Raw genomic sequence first — 14,741 nt, forward strand, 5'->3', positions numbered from 1 at the left:
CTTCTAATTTTTAGCTAAATCTGACCTTTTCTGTCCCACGCTCATGCTCACTTGTACAATCCTTGTAACGAAAGGCACATATTTGTGAGACAGTGGCTAACCACCACAGAACAGAGCAAAGCTAATTTGCTCTATGGTAGTCTATGGTAGTCAGAGTTCTTGGTCCCCCAAGCAGCTGTTTCTACGTACGGACCATATCATTTAGAACCCAGCAAAATCTATCTATATGATTCTCAGTTTTACCTAGAAATCTGAATTAGGAAGCATTAGATCCATGGAGACTCTCAAGATCTCTCTTTTTTCTAGGCGTAGGGGAAGTCCAGGGTCTAGTCATGCAATGTCTAATCACCCTTAATACCAGGATGTTATTTCTAATGGCTAAACTAAGTCCCTCTTGATGTAATGAAAGTCCATTTCCTCTAGTCCTACTCTCTGTTGAGATAGAGGCTATCCCAATGCTCTTCTAAGACCCATCCTTCACGGAGTTGAGGATAATTACCAAGGCCTGAATAAGGGAGGTGATAGTCCTGTTTTCCCCTGCTCTGATCAGACCAATTCTGAAGCATCATGGTCCTTTCCAAGCACGATGTTTTAAAAAGGACATTGACAAAATGAAGAGTGTCCAAAGTATGATCAAGCCTTAAATGGAATGGTTAAAGAAACTCAGGTTGGTTAGTTTGGAGAAAGGAAGACTTAGACCAGGGGTTCTTAACTTTTTGTGTGTCTTGAATCCCTTTGGCCATCTGGTGAAGCCTATGGACTCCTTCTCAGAGTCATATTTTTAAATGCATAAAAGAAAACACAGAGAATTACAAAGAAAGCTAATTAAATTGAAATTCAGTTATACACACATACACACACACACACACACACACACATATATAAACATATATGTTACGTATACACTCTTTTTTAAAGCAAATTCTCCAAATCCAGGTTAGGAAGCCCAGACTTAGAGGAAACATGAAAATATCATCATATGGGAGAGGGATTGGATTTGTTCACTTTGGCCCCAGAGGGCAGATCTAATGAGTGGAAGTTACAGAGAGGTAGTTTTAGACTCAGGGAAAATCAAAACTTCCTAACAATTAGAAGCATCCCAAAGTGGGATAGGCTCTCCCTAGACGCAATGGTTTCCCAACCACTGGAAGTCTTCAAATAAAGCGTTGACCATGATGTCATAGAACGGATTTTTGATTTGGTGAAAGTTGAACTAGACTACCTCTGAGCCCCCTTCCAGCTCTGGGGTTCTATAGCTCCCCCTTCAGCCTTCTTTAATCTAGATTAGGGGTGGGGAACCTGTGGCCTCAAGACCACATATAGCCCTCTAGGTCCTCAAGTGTGGCCCTTTGATTGGATCCACAGAACAAAGGGCCACACTTGAGGACCTAGAGGGTCACATGTGGCCTTGAGGCAGCAGGTTCCCCACCCTTGATCTAGATGAATATAATTCTCGAGTTACAGAAGCTAGAGATTTCAGGTGCTAAGGCACACCCAGAGGGAGCTTTGTAATGCCATGTTAAGGAGCCTCAAAAGAGCAGTGCTGACCCAAATGCTCTTCACTACTCAGAAAAAAAAGAAAAAAACAGAAGTTGCTACAGTGATTGACACATTTTGGAGTTTTAAACTCCTGTCGTGAATAAAACAAAAACTGGGTTCCAATTTCATCTCTGACACATACTATGTGTCATAGCCAAGGGCTATAGAACCCTGGGCTAGTCCTATCAGTGATGTGAGAAGGTGCATTGGTAGAGGTTTCCTCACCTGGGAATTCTCCATAACCAATTAAATCACAGGTCCATTCCCTACCCCATCTCCAGTAACAAATTCACTTATCATAGGCCTTTCTTTAGCCAATCTGTCAACATGTGTTGAGTGCCTACTGTGTAGAGAACTATGTCCTAGTTGCTATGAGGAGCACCAAAGCAGTAGAAGATACATCCCCTAGCCCAGAAGAGCTTACCCTCTACAGGTCAAACAAATATCGTACCATTGCGTTTTGGCTGACAACTCTAAGTTGACTTAGAGGGAACTAGTAACTAGACCAGACTTCCAAGTTTTCCCAGACCACCTACTATTTCAAGAAATATCCAACATATCTAATTACTGATTTCCAAGAAAGCTAAATTACTGAGCTAGGGCCTGGAGTTCATGAAAATGGGATCTGACCTGTAACTGGATAGACAAGGCACATAATGTGAAACCCAGAACACATCTGTGAAGCAACATCATAATGTATGGAAGAGGAAGAAGAAAGCAAAAACCAAGCACTCAAGTGATAAAGAGGCCCTTTGGATGAGCTAGAAAATAAACTCATTTTGGTTTCTGGTGGGAGAGATTATGAATAAGGCCAGAACTGGTTTAATTTCTCCAGTGTTTTCTCCTCTATGGCTTGTCCTAATTACTAGGATGAATGGGGAGGTAGCAGGGAATTAATTCACTCTCTATGTAAATGTTTGGTTTATAGTGGAACCCAGCTCACTTCTACAACAATTATCATCCATGAATCTCTATCTAATCTCCAGGACTCAACCCTCAACCTACAATGTTTTCTTACCTCCCTGTTATGTTTCCTAGGTTGGAATTGGTTTTCATTGATGAGAAACTCAGTGGAATGGACTGATCCCGGGGCCTTTGGTCATTCAGTCCCTCTGAATTCTCGGGAACTTTTCTAGTGGGATGAGTTTTCCTCTTTAAAGGGGGGAGGGGGTTTTTGGTGGGGGGGAGGGGAGAGTCGTCACCTTGTAGTCCTGTGGTGTGTTGCATGTATGTTTTATTAAATTGTAAATAAAGAGTTGATAGTTCATCCCTGGGGGGGGTAGTCTTGATATTATGTCTCTACTCCTCTGAGCAGAGCTGTCTGTCTACACAGCAGCCCCTCCTCTAAAAGATAACCTGGAAACCCCTATGATTCAACAATAATAATAATAGGCATTTTATTAAGCAACCAGGCAGGTCACTTTACCCTGTTTGCCTTAGTTTCCTCATCTGTCAAATGATCTGGAGAAGGAAATGGCAAACCACTCCAGCATCTCTGCCAAGAAATGGGGGTCACAGAGAGTCAAACATGACCGCAACGACTGAACAGCAACAAAACGTGCCAGGCGCTGTGCTTGATACAGGGGACGTGACAAAAGTGAAAAGCAGCCCCTGATCTCAAGGAACTTACATTCTACTTGGGGAGACAACGTATGACACAGAAGTAGCATGGTGCAGTGGAAAGAAGATGAGGTTTGGAGTGAGAAGACCTGAGTTCAAAACCTTTTTCTGCTGTGGAATAGCTGATGACCATGGGCAGATCCTTGACTTCTGTGGTCTTCAATTGTCCTCATCTGTAAAATGAGAGAACTGGACTTCTAGAAGGATCTTCTTAGGTCTCTTCTAGCTCCCTTAAATCTATGATTCTCAAACAATCTGGACCAAAAAAGGACAAAACAGACGGAAAGGAAGGCAGGAGCTGAGTTGAGCCTTGGCACAAGGTAGGGATTCTGAGGAGTGGAGATGAGGAGGGGCCGCTTCCCAGACATGAAAGATGCAGGTGGGAGATAAATATATTCAGGAGGCCCATCGTATCATTGACAGAGTCAAGCCGTTTTAATTGCTCACATAAACAGGAAATAATAGGTACACTGTTTGGTTAGAGTGTAGAGTACGACTTGTTGTTCAGTCATCTCGGGCATGTCTGACTCTTCGTGATCCCATTTGGGGTTTTCTTGACAAAGATACCAGAGTGGTTTGCCATTTCCTTCTCCAGCTGTTTTGACAGATGAGGAAACTGAGGCAAACAGGGTGAAGTGACTTGCCCAAGGTCATAAAGCTAGTAAGTAATTGAGATGGGATTTTTCCCCAAGTCTTCCTGACTCCAGGTCTGGTACTCTATTCTCTGCACCACCCAGTTTCTCCCGTATAGCAGGCCACCATATGTACAAACCTCTTCTCAGAATCCCTGGAATGAGAGAGTTAAGAGCAAAGTAGGGGCTGTTTAGGAAGAAGCCCAGGAAGGCTCAGATCCTGTTCTACACAGGATACCAGTAGTTGACTAGGAAGGTAACAGTCAGTGGTATATTGATAAATGTTTAACAACTGTCCGTTGCGGGGCAGGGGGCAGGGGTTGCAGCGGGGAGAGATAGACACATGACACACTTTTAAGTTTAACCTGCATAATTCACATTTTCTTCAATCACTTTCTCAAGTCAAGACAGTCAACAAAACAATAAATCAAGCCCTGATTTATCATGTTTGCTGACTTTTAAAGCGCAAAAGCTCACATTAAAAATTCAACAAGCAGCCCTCTTAAAGCAGCTTGAGATGGCTCCAGCACAGCCCCGCACTCACAGTCTGGCTGAGACATCAGAAGACCAGATGGAAAGGATGTTCTCTCTTTAGAGTTCTAGCAGGAGCCAAAATGGATCCTGAACACTCTTGGCTGGTGAATACAAACCAAGCACATGGAGTCCAACCTCCAAAGCAAAGGCTATTGTTTTCATATTCTTGGAGAACTGTGAATTTCTCAGGCATGATGACTGAACTATCTGGGGCAAGTGTCAGGGACATCACACCCAGCTGCTTTCTAGCCTGGAGTCTCTGAGCGCTAGAGAAGGACTCCCTGCTGCCTGTCACACACAGGGGAACAGCCCAGTAAACCATTCTTTGTCAAAAAAGCATTTATGAAGTACTTACTATGCCATATATCGAAAGAAGCTGAGAAGAGGAGGTGGGGAGGGAAAAGGTACCCTGAGGGGCATGGTAGAGAAAGTCAGAGACTCAGGAGTAGAGCTCAGAGAGTGGATTCCTCAGACCTAGGGAATGTTTGCTTTCTGGGAGCAGCGGAAATGATCGTATAGCCTAGCATGTAGTAGATGCTAAAATAAATGCTCATTGATTGGGCCCAGAAGTAAGACCATGTATCCCCTTCTATTTCCTGGCATGGCAAAGGCAGGGGCTGGAGACTGGGGTGTTACATGGACTTTGTCTTGAAATCTTGGGGTACACTTACTCAATTTCCTGGGTGTGGGCGATACCTGAGGGAAATTTGATCAGTTATCTCTAGGGTTGATTGTCTTCAATCCATGGATGGATGACTTTGTTTACAGTCAGAGTATAATGTAAATGGTGCTAGGTTTGGAGTTAGAAGACTTGAGTGTAGGCCCTAGTTCTAGCTCTTATAAGCATTTTTATCGCTGAAGGTAAAGGACACTCTTTCCTCTTCTTTTCTTTTGCATAGCTGTTTACTGGAGGGCACTCTTTTCTCCCCTCTCACCTCTCACCTCCTGGAATCTCTTCACTTCATGCAGAACCCAACTCAGGTGCTACTTCCTACTTGAGGAACCTTTTTAATCCCCCTTCTCACCCCCAGGGTTCTCTCTTTTTTTGGATTTAGAGCTGGAGGTCCTAGGACTCAGAGGTCCCCTAATCCAACAGCCCCATTTTATAGATGAGGAGGAAGACATGTAATCAAGAGTGATTGATGGACCCAGGGATACAGCCCTTGACACCAAAGGAATTCTGCTAAACTCGTGTATTGATATTTATTTAACCTACTCACGATGACTACAGATAGATATGCCTGGCCTCTCCTTGTCCTAGATGAATGAATTTGAAAAAGGCACCTGCTTCCTTTGTCACCTTACGATAGAAAACACACACAAAGTCCTACCCACTTCAGACCACTCTAAATTGATTGAGAGTTCTGGACAAAGCTGATCTCGTGGGTGGATTCATGTGCCAGAATCAGTATATGATTGGGAGGCAAAGGAGGCAGAGAATTGGCAACGTTTATCTTCTTGTATCCCGTGTGTATATGGGTGTGTGTGTGGACCCTGGTGATTTGTACATTATTTATAAGCCCCATAGTTAGAAGTAGCTATAACTGTTTCTGTTCCTTGAGATCCAGGACCCAACTAGTATGGGGGTATGTGGAGTCCATTAAATCAGATTTGGTGTAATGTGACTTAGCTAGGTGTTAAAGTGGGATAGAGCTGCTCTGGAGTCAGGAAGACCTGAATTCAAATCTAGCCTCAGATGCTTGTGTGTCCCTGGGCAAGTCACTTAACCTCTGTCTACCTCAATTTCTTCATAATGGGGAAAATAATAGAACCTCCCTCCAGGGTTGTTGGGATAAAATAAGTAAATGCTTAGAGAGCCCTTTGCAAATCTTAAAGCACTATATCAATGCTCTAAATGCTGTTGTTGTTATGAACCAGTATGGTTTAATGGGCAGAGCATTGGGTTTAGAGAGAGATATTAATGGGTTTCAATCTCTATTCTGTTTATTAACCATGTAACCTTGAACAAATTTCCTTCTCTGAGTCTCAGTTTCTCTTCTGTAAAGGATATGACAACACTTACAAGGATGCTATGCTGAAAGAACTTTGTAAATCTTTAAAATGTAATACAAATGTGAGTTATTAGTATTGAGTGAATGAGTGAGGATTTCCTCCTAGAGTGAGGAAGGAGACTGGGGAGGTGAAACCCATTCGGCCCTTCTTTAGCTTCCAATAAGTTTAATAATTAAGCAACTGCAGAGATACAGCCCGAGGTGGTGGATGACGAGCTGTCTTACGAGGCAAAGAAATCTGCCTCTGACTCACAGAGATTGTGTGGGCAACCGAGGGTCTCTTAGCCTCTCAGTCAGTGCTTCCCGGGCAACTCTGCATTGGCAGAAGGCATTTTCCTCATGAAGCGCTTCCCACACCAATAAACCACCCCCCCCACACATACACACATACACACACACACTAGTGTGGTATAAAGACAAACTCTTCCCTCGAGGAGCTTACATTCCATTGGGTGTGTGGGTGTGTGTGTGTGTGTGGCTACAACTTGTACATAAATAAATCTAGTTGTATGAGGAAAATTGAGAAAGAAGACAGCGCTATGGGAAATTAGAGTTAACTGTCCATTTAGCCTGTGGGTACCTGGGGATCCAGGTGAAGAGCAGAGTCCATGTCTGCCTGCCTTCAAGAACAGCTGCGATAATTTCCTAATACCCTATAGATGTCTGTTCAGGTACTGCGTGTGACATAGTGGACAGAAGGTTGAAAGTTGAATTGAATAGAGCACCTAGATTCAAATCCCCAGCTAGAGTAAGTACTAGCTATGTAATCTCGGACAAGTCACTGAAGAGGCGACTAGATGGTTTTGTGGGTAGAGCCTGGAGCTGGAGTCAGGAAGACCCAGGTTCAAATCCAACCTCAGAAACTTCCTAGTGGTATAATCCTGGGCAGTCACTTAATCTTTGCTGCCTCAGTTTCCTCATCAGTAAAATCAGTATGGTAACAGCATCTACCTCCCAGGGCTGTTGCGAGTCTCAAATGAGGTAACGGTTGCCAAGTGCTTAGCCCGGTGCCTGGCACAGAGCAGGAGCTTAATAAGCTTATATTTCCTTCTTTCATTTAGCTTCTCTGAGGTCCTCAGTTTCCTCATCTGTAAAGTAAGGGTGTTGGACCAGATGGCTTTTGAGGTCCCTTCCAGTTCTAAATCCAGGATCCTGATATCCATCCTGGAGTCTCTTCTTCTTGACTCTCATCTGGTCAGACTCATCCATCCTCCCACAAGAGGAACTCAAAAGGGCAGGACGTGGGATTCCATCCACATTAGTTTCAATAACCAAAGCTACTCTCCTCCTCTCTCTGTAACTGTCTCCTTATCTTTCCTGTTGCCCTGGTCAGTACCTGTCTTCTTGGATGGAAGCAAGAGGCAGCAGCAAGTGAAACATCATGACTACTGGCAACACACGGGCACCGTGGAACAAGGATAAACAACCCAATGAGCACCATCGATGCTAAGCACGGCAGCCAGAGGGAACCTGGTTGTTTTGTAGCTTTCATGTCCGTGAGATCATGAAGGTGCTGCCAGAGCCTTTGGTTCCATTATGCGTATCCCTATACTATAAACAAAGATAATGAATGAAATGGCTTCCAAGGGGATGAAAGGACCAGTCCAAACTCAGGCAAAAAAGGTGGGGTTGGAACCCAGCTGAGCCAGAAGGAGGTACGTTGGAGATGAGCCGGGCTGGGAATTCTCCATTTAGTGCTGGTTGAAAGATAATATTCTCCTCAATTTGCTCTCCATGTGAACTGAGATTTCCTGAGATGTGGCATGGCAAATAAAGGGCAGGTGTTTTTAGTCAGGAAGCAAGAGTGTAACTAGGACAGAGTCAATGATGCTTCCCTCCCAGGGTACGGAATTTTGAGTGCACTGGCAGCACTTTTTGGCCTTCAGTAGCTTAGAAACAAAAGAGCTTAGCATACAGTTATCAAAAATATTGATGATTGGATCACTCCATTTAGTGCCTAGATCTATCTACTTTACCAGCTTGCTGCCTCAAAGCACAATATAACTGTCAATTATTTTTACTCTTTGCTAATTATTAAACAAGTATCGGGAAGAAAAACCAGATAGCTTTGCTACCTGTGTGACTGTGGATGAGTCCCTTCCCCTTTCTGGGCCTCAGTGTCCTCGTCTGTGAAATGAAGGGATTAGAATCCATGATCTTGAAGGTCCCTTCCAGCTCTAAAGCCTGTGACCCTTCGATCTCAGTTGGAGAGGGAGCTGCTGTCTCTGTGAATGGCCTCCCCATCTGCCAGCCAACACCCTGCTACTGCACAAAGGACAAGCATCCCTAATTCAGCACCTCTTCATCCCCAGCTACTTCCCTCAAAAGACTGGGTTTCCTTCCTTCCTTTGAATGATAACCAGCCTGTTTTATTACTAACTTTTAAAACCGCTCAATGCTTCGGGGGAGGAAGAGGGCTTAGTCACAGACAAAAGAAACAGGGCATGGAGTTTGCTAGCTGCAAAAAAGGTGCTTGGACTAGAATAACAATCCCATCGCATACAGTCTATCACATCCAATATTTTCTTGATTTCCTCTCCTCCGCTTGCTTTATAACATCCTGATTGCCTGTTTCCTTCTGCTATTGCTCCCTGGGTGAGATAAAAGACGATCACATCTCCAGGCAGAGACAAAAAGCAACATTGGAGAAGAAAGGCCCAGATTTGCCCAGACGCACACAAAGAGCCAAGTGTACCCCTGTATCTATGACCTGCAGAAATGAAACAACTTTCAGATAGAGCAGTGATTAACTCGGTGCCCCAATATCATCTAAAGGCCGGGAGCTTAATCTCCCAGGGTCTGGGCGTTCTGTTCTCTTGGGTGCGATTAGCAGTGAGTTCCCAGAGCAGTTTGTTCTTTAGTTTATGAGGTGTTTGCATGGCTTTTATACACTGGATTCTTCTGGACCTTCCGAGGCAGGAGCCTGGTTACTGTCCCCCGCCTTTTTTTTATGTTACTTCTGCTTTAATGCTAATAGCGGAAACAACAGCTAACATCCATGTGGCACTCTAATGTTTGCAAAGCTCTTTACAAATAGTATCTCATTTGGTCCTCATAACAACTATGGGAGGTAAGTGCTATTAACACCCCCAGTTTACAAAAGAGAAAACTGAGGCAGTTATTTGCCCAGGCTCACTCAGCTAACATATATGCATGTGCATATATAAAGCATTTAGCACTATGTTAAGTGCTAGCTAAGTAAGCCACTATTGTGAAAGGAAAAAGAAAGATGATAGTTTGAGGAAAAGATAGAATTGTAAGGGTTTTTTAAGGCTTGGGGAGATCTGGGCATATTTGCAGGCAGCAGAGACGGAACCCATGGATAAAGAGATACTGAAGCTTAGAGAGAGGCGGGGATGATTGTGGGCGCAATCTGCCAGAAGAGACAGGAGAGGATGGAATCAAGTTTATACTGAAGGGTTGACTTTGACAAGAACCATCATGGGGTTTTCATTAGTGACTAGAATAATGGAGGAGAAACTAGCGATGATACCAAAGGGTTGTGAGATGTAGAGAAAGGGGAGAGAGCACTCACATAGAGCGGCCTCTGTTTTCTCAGTAAAGCCTAAGAGATCTATTGACAAGGTAATGGGACGGATGGTGGGGGAGGCTTGGGGAGAAAAGAAATGGTCTGGAGACTTTGACAGAGAATCAATTAGGGTTTTAATAATTAATCTAGGGCCTTAATAGCAGAGAAACAAATTCCTCTCTGCACCTTTGTGGATTTTTTCCCTGCATTTTTTTTTCCTTGCCACAGGAAGGAAACTCGAAAGAATATATCTAGCTCATCACCCCCGTTTTACCAATGAGACAATGAGACTTAAATTCTTATGGCAAAAAGCCTGTGGACTGGAAGCTCAGCATGTCAGCAGGGCGATGTGGCTGCTCCCAAACCAAACTGGGTCATGGAGTTAGGACCAGAACAGACCTCATCTAGTCCAAATCCTTCACTTTAGAAATGAGGACACTTGGGTCTCAAAGAAGTGAAGTTGACTTGCCACCAAGCGTAAGTGGAAGAGTCGGGGTTTGAACCCCAGACTTCTGACGTTGGATCCAAGATTCTTCCCCTCCGTACTCTGCAAACCTGATCAGACCTAGGACTTTGGTACCTACTCCAGTGTCTAGAACAAAGGAGGCATAGCCCTGCTCTGCTATACACTCATCAGACCACGGCGGAGTCTACTATTCAGGCCTTTGTGTTTTCCAACCTTGGAGCTGATTTGTGACCCCCTCCCTATCATCCCCTTAACTCTCCTCTGCTTACTCTTTCAGCTGTAAATCTCTCTTGAGGCACTCAGTAATACCTCCTCCGACCCCTCTGGGAACATAATTTTACTTTCCCTGAATCCAGCCTGACTGGTTCTAACTTGCTTCCCCTCCCACGCTCCCCACACCAGCATTAGCTGGTTGGGAACGAATGTAGTATCCGTTCTTTGAACTAAACAATGAATATAGTATCAGTTCTTTGAACTAAACAGACCGTCCCTTGTCCTTCATCCTGCTCTGGGTCTGGCCTCCCCCTTCCTAATCTAACACAACAAAGCCCTAGGCCTTTTTCTTACCTTGGGGTACAGAGGCCTGCTGGGTACTTTGTTATTCCACTCTTTTAACCTATGGCCCCTGAATTCTTTATCCTCAAGTGTCCTCAGGAACGATTCACTTTTTATGCTGGGGGGTGGGAATAATGCAGACAGATTAAGATGAGAATTCAGCCCCCTTTCACCCAGAAAGACCTAGATAGCGCATATAAGGCATGTAGGAATTTGTGGGTCCTCACCATAACTATAGCTGACATTTATATAGAGAGATTGAAGAATCACCACGTGCTTTCTAAGCATTATTTTATTTAATCCTTATAACTGCAACTATTACCTCCACTCTACCGAAGAGAAAACTGAGGATCGGAGAAGTGAATTTGCCCACAGTCTCACAGCTAGAAGCGTCAGAGGTGAATTGGAGCCCAGATTTTCTTGACTCCAAGATCAATACACTCTTCAATATATCTTCTATCAAATTGTGAAAACTCAATGAACAAGCAATTATTAAGGACCTGCTATGTGCCAGGTGCTGTGCTAAGCCCTAGAAATGCAAAGACAAAAATGAAACGGTCCCTGCCCTCAAGGAGCTAATATTCTATTCTGGGAAATTCGTACAAAGAACATTTCGAGGAGAGCGTCCGCTCCTTACTGGAAGATTAGGAAAGGCCTCATTTTTGAGGTTGACCTTGAAATCTCAATTAAAGCAATAAACTGGTAGCTCAGCTGAATCCTGCCATGTGGGATTTAACCTAAATCCTACTCTGACAAGCTTCTATATTATGAGAGGCTTTTGAATGCCCCCTTTCCCTTAGATCTGTCATGCCTTTGATTGCATCCCATGGGTAGGGGTAGCTGGGAGAAATCGGACAAGAGAGATGAGGAATCAATGAAATGAGGAAGAGGGACGGGAAAGAATAAACTACTCAGTTGTGCTTGCATGATTTGTAGGTGCCACGTGGTTGTCGGCTCCCAGAAAAGGCTTATCTTGCTTAATGAATAGAGTACTGGACTCAAAGACAGGAGACCCCAATCGAAACCTCTCATCAGACAATGACTAGCTGCATTAACAAAGACGGGTCACTTTAACCTCTCTGAGCCTCAGTTTCCTCATCTGAAAAATAGAGATAATACCTGCAGTACTTAGTTCACTGGGTTGTTGGGTGGAAAATGCTTACAGAGCTTACTGCCCTAGAAATGTGTCTTGTTGTCTTGGAGAACTTAGCCTTTTCATTCCAAGGCAGATCCCAAGGACTCAGGCTATTCTCCCCTCCTGGAAGCATGCACAAAGTTCAGGAGTCTTCCTTGAATTATTGGGGAAATACTCATATGTCCCCAGGGTGAAGCTGATAGCGTTCATCTCACAGTGAAAATCACCCTGACTTTCCCTCAAGTGTGGGTGAGGAAAGGCAACCACGTCCCATAGTACAGCTGTGGGGGACAGAATGCGAGCCCAGCAGGGCAATCATCCCATTCCCGTGCCATCCAAAGCTGTGTCTTTCCTTCGGAAAAGCTGTTGCAGTTTTCCTTTCATATGGTATATATTTGACATGGTTTATTAGGAACTCTTTCTAAAGGATTCAGGGCACAGGAAGAAGGGCAGGGCCTTGGTTCCCCGATATGGTCACAGTTCTCCTAGGGCTAGGTTTCTTAACATTTTGTGTCATGGAGTCATTGTAACCAGGTGAAACCTATGGACCCCTTCCCAGAGAAAGAAAAAAATTTAATAACTGAAATGTCAAATTTCAGATCAAGATGGGTGAAAACAGAGATGTAATTTTTTCCCACCCAGCTTCACAGATCCCCTGAAATCTATCCACAGAGCCCTTGGGGTCCATGGACCACCAGTTAAGAATCATGTCTTTTGGGATGAAAACCCCCAAGTATCAATTTATGACTCAGATCACTCCTCCTGCAACCTGAGACAGTAGCATTTTTTTCTTGGTATAGGAATCCTAAGAGGTTTATCAAACCACACCTGGAGCTAGAGAATGTTAACTAGACCTGAAAGAAACTGTCCCTCGGGACAGAGTATCAGATGAATGTCATGATATGGTCAAAGCCGCCCAAGGGACCTCAGAGGGCATCTAGGATCCAAACAAGAATCCAAGATCCTTGACAAATAATCATGCAGCTTCTGCTTGAAGACCTCCAAAGAGGGGGAACTCAATACCTTCAAAAGTACCCAGCGTGTCCCCCTTCTGCACAAGAAATGATTAGGAAGTTTTTATTCTTAAGTCATTTTACAGTCATGTCTGACTCTTTGTGACCCCATTTGGGGTTTTCTTGGCAGAGATATTTGAGAGGTCTGCCATTTCCTTCTCCGGCTCATTTCATAGATGAGGAAACTGAGGTACCCAGGGTTAAGTGACCTGCCCAGTGTTACACTGCTAGTAAGTCTCTGAGGCCAGATGTGAACTCACGATAAGGTGTCTTGCTGACTCCAAGTGTGGTGCTCTATCCACTTAGCCACCTAGCAGAGTTTTCTTTAAGCTGAGCTAAAATCTGCTCTCTGACTTTCATCCATTTCTCCCAACTTCGAACATATGGATTAAATATGGATTAAATGACTCTCTTGTTCCCAGAATATCTTCTCAACACTGAACACCCCAATTCTACAACAGAGTCTCATACGGAACGAACTCATGGCCCTTCACCATACTGGTTCCTTACCTTGGAGCCACATTGCAGTTCAACAATAATCTTCCTAAAATATGGTCTCCCCAATTGACTGCAAAACTCCTGATATGCAATGGTCCAGGACAGAGGGCAGATTGACCTGGTTCTAGACATTCTGCCTTTTTTTTTTAATGCACTCTATTACCTTAGCTTTCCTTGTTGCTCTGAATGCACGAATGAATGAATGAAGGAAAAAGTATCTAAGTGCTTACTTTGTGAAAAGCACAGTGCTAAGTAAGCCCTGAAGATACGAAGAGAAAAGCAAGAGTGTCCCTGTTCTCAAGGAGCTGACTTTCTAATGGGGGGGGGGGGAGCGGAGAGAATTACATATAAGTTTCAGCAGCAAGTTGGTGACAAAGGCACCATGGTCCTTAGGGTTTAGCAGCAAGGCAGGTGATAATGCATTGTCTTACATGCCAATTTCGTTAATAAAAACCATATCTATTTCTGATGCAGAACTATTTGAAAATGCCAAAGACTTTAGTGGTGAGAGAACCTCCTTTTTGGAGTCTTCATTAGCTGCAGTTTGTGGAGGAGTTGGGGTCTTTCTTATCTACAGTGTAGCCTGACCCGTCTCATCTCCATTCCCCTGGAGCAGGGCTGGGCGGGTACTCTTGAGCTCTTAGGCTCACCAGTGTAGGCGTGGCATTTGTTTAACAGTTGGTACTTCTGGAAGTGGGAGGGGATGTTGTTCCTTCTCCACAAGGGTCGCTCCCCTAGATGATACTAGAGGATGGTAGTGAGCTTGCAGACCACTAAGACCCCCAATTCTTTTATCATCAACCTTCCATCCCATACATGAACAGTTGAAACAGTTCAGGGAGGTGGGATGAGGTGGGGGTGGATAGAGAATGTCCTTCCTCTTTTACTCAGGATGATTGAAGGCCCTGCCTAGAAATTCTGGGTCTGGTGATCCCGGGCAAATTCAGGGGCTGGGAGGTGGGGGAGGGATTTGGGTAGAAGGCAACTTGCTCTAGTTGATTGCTGCAGGAGAGACAGACAGACAGACAGACAGACACAGTGAGACAAACACACAAAGAGACACAGAGAGTGCATGCATTTATTGAGCTTTTACTAAGGATCCAGCCCGGTGCTAAGCCGTGGGAGGCCAAGTGACAGAAAGCCCGTGGCCGCAGGGGGCTTACGCTCCGGTGGGGGCAGACAGCCCACAAGGGGAGCAGGCAGGTGGA

The sequence above is a fragment of the Trichosurus vulpecula genome, chromosome 2 (genome assembly GCF_011100635.1).
Source record: "Trichosurus vulpecula isolate mTriVul1 chromosome 2, mTriVul1.pri, whole genome shotgun sequence".
Taxonomy (NCBI): domain Eukaryota; kingdom Metazoa; phylum Chordata; class Mammalia; order Diprotodontia; family Phalangeridae; genus Trichosurus; species Trichosurus vulpecula.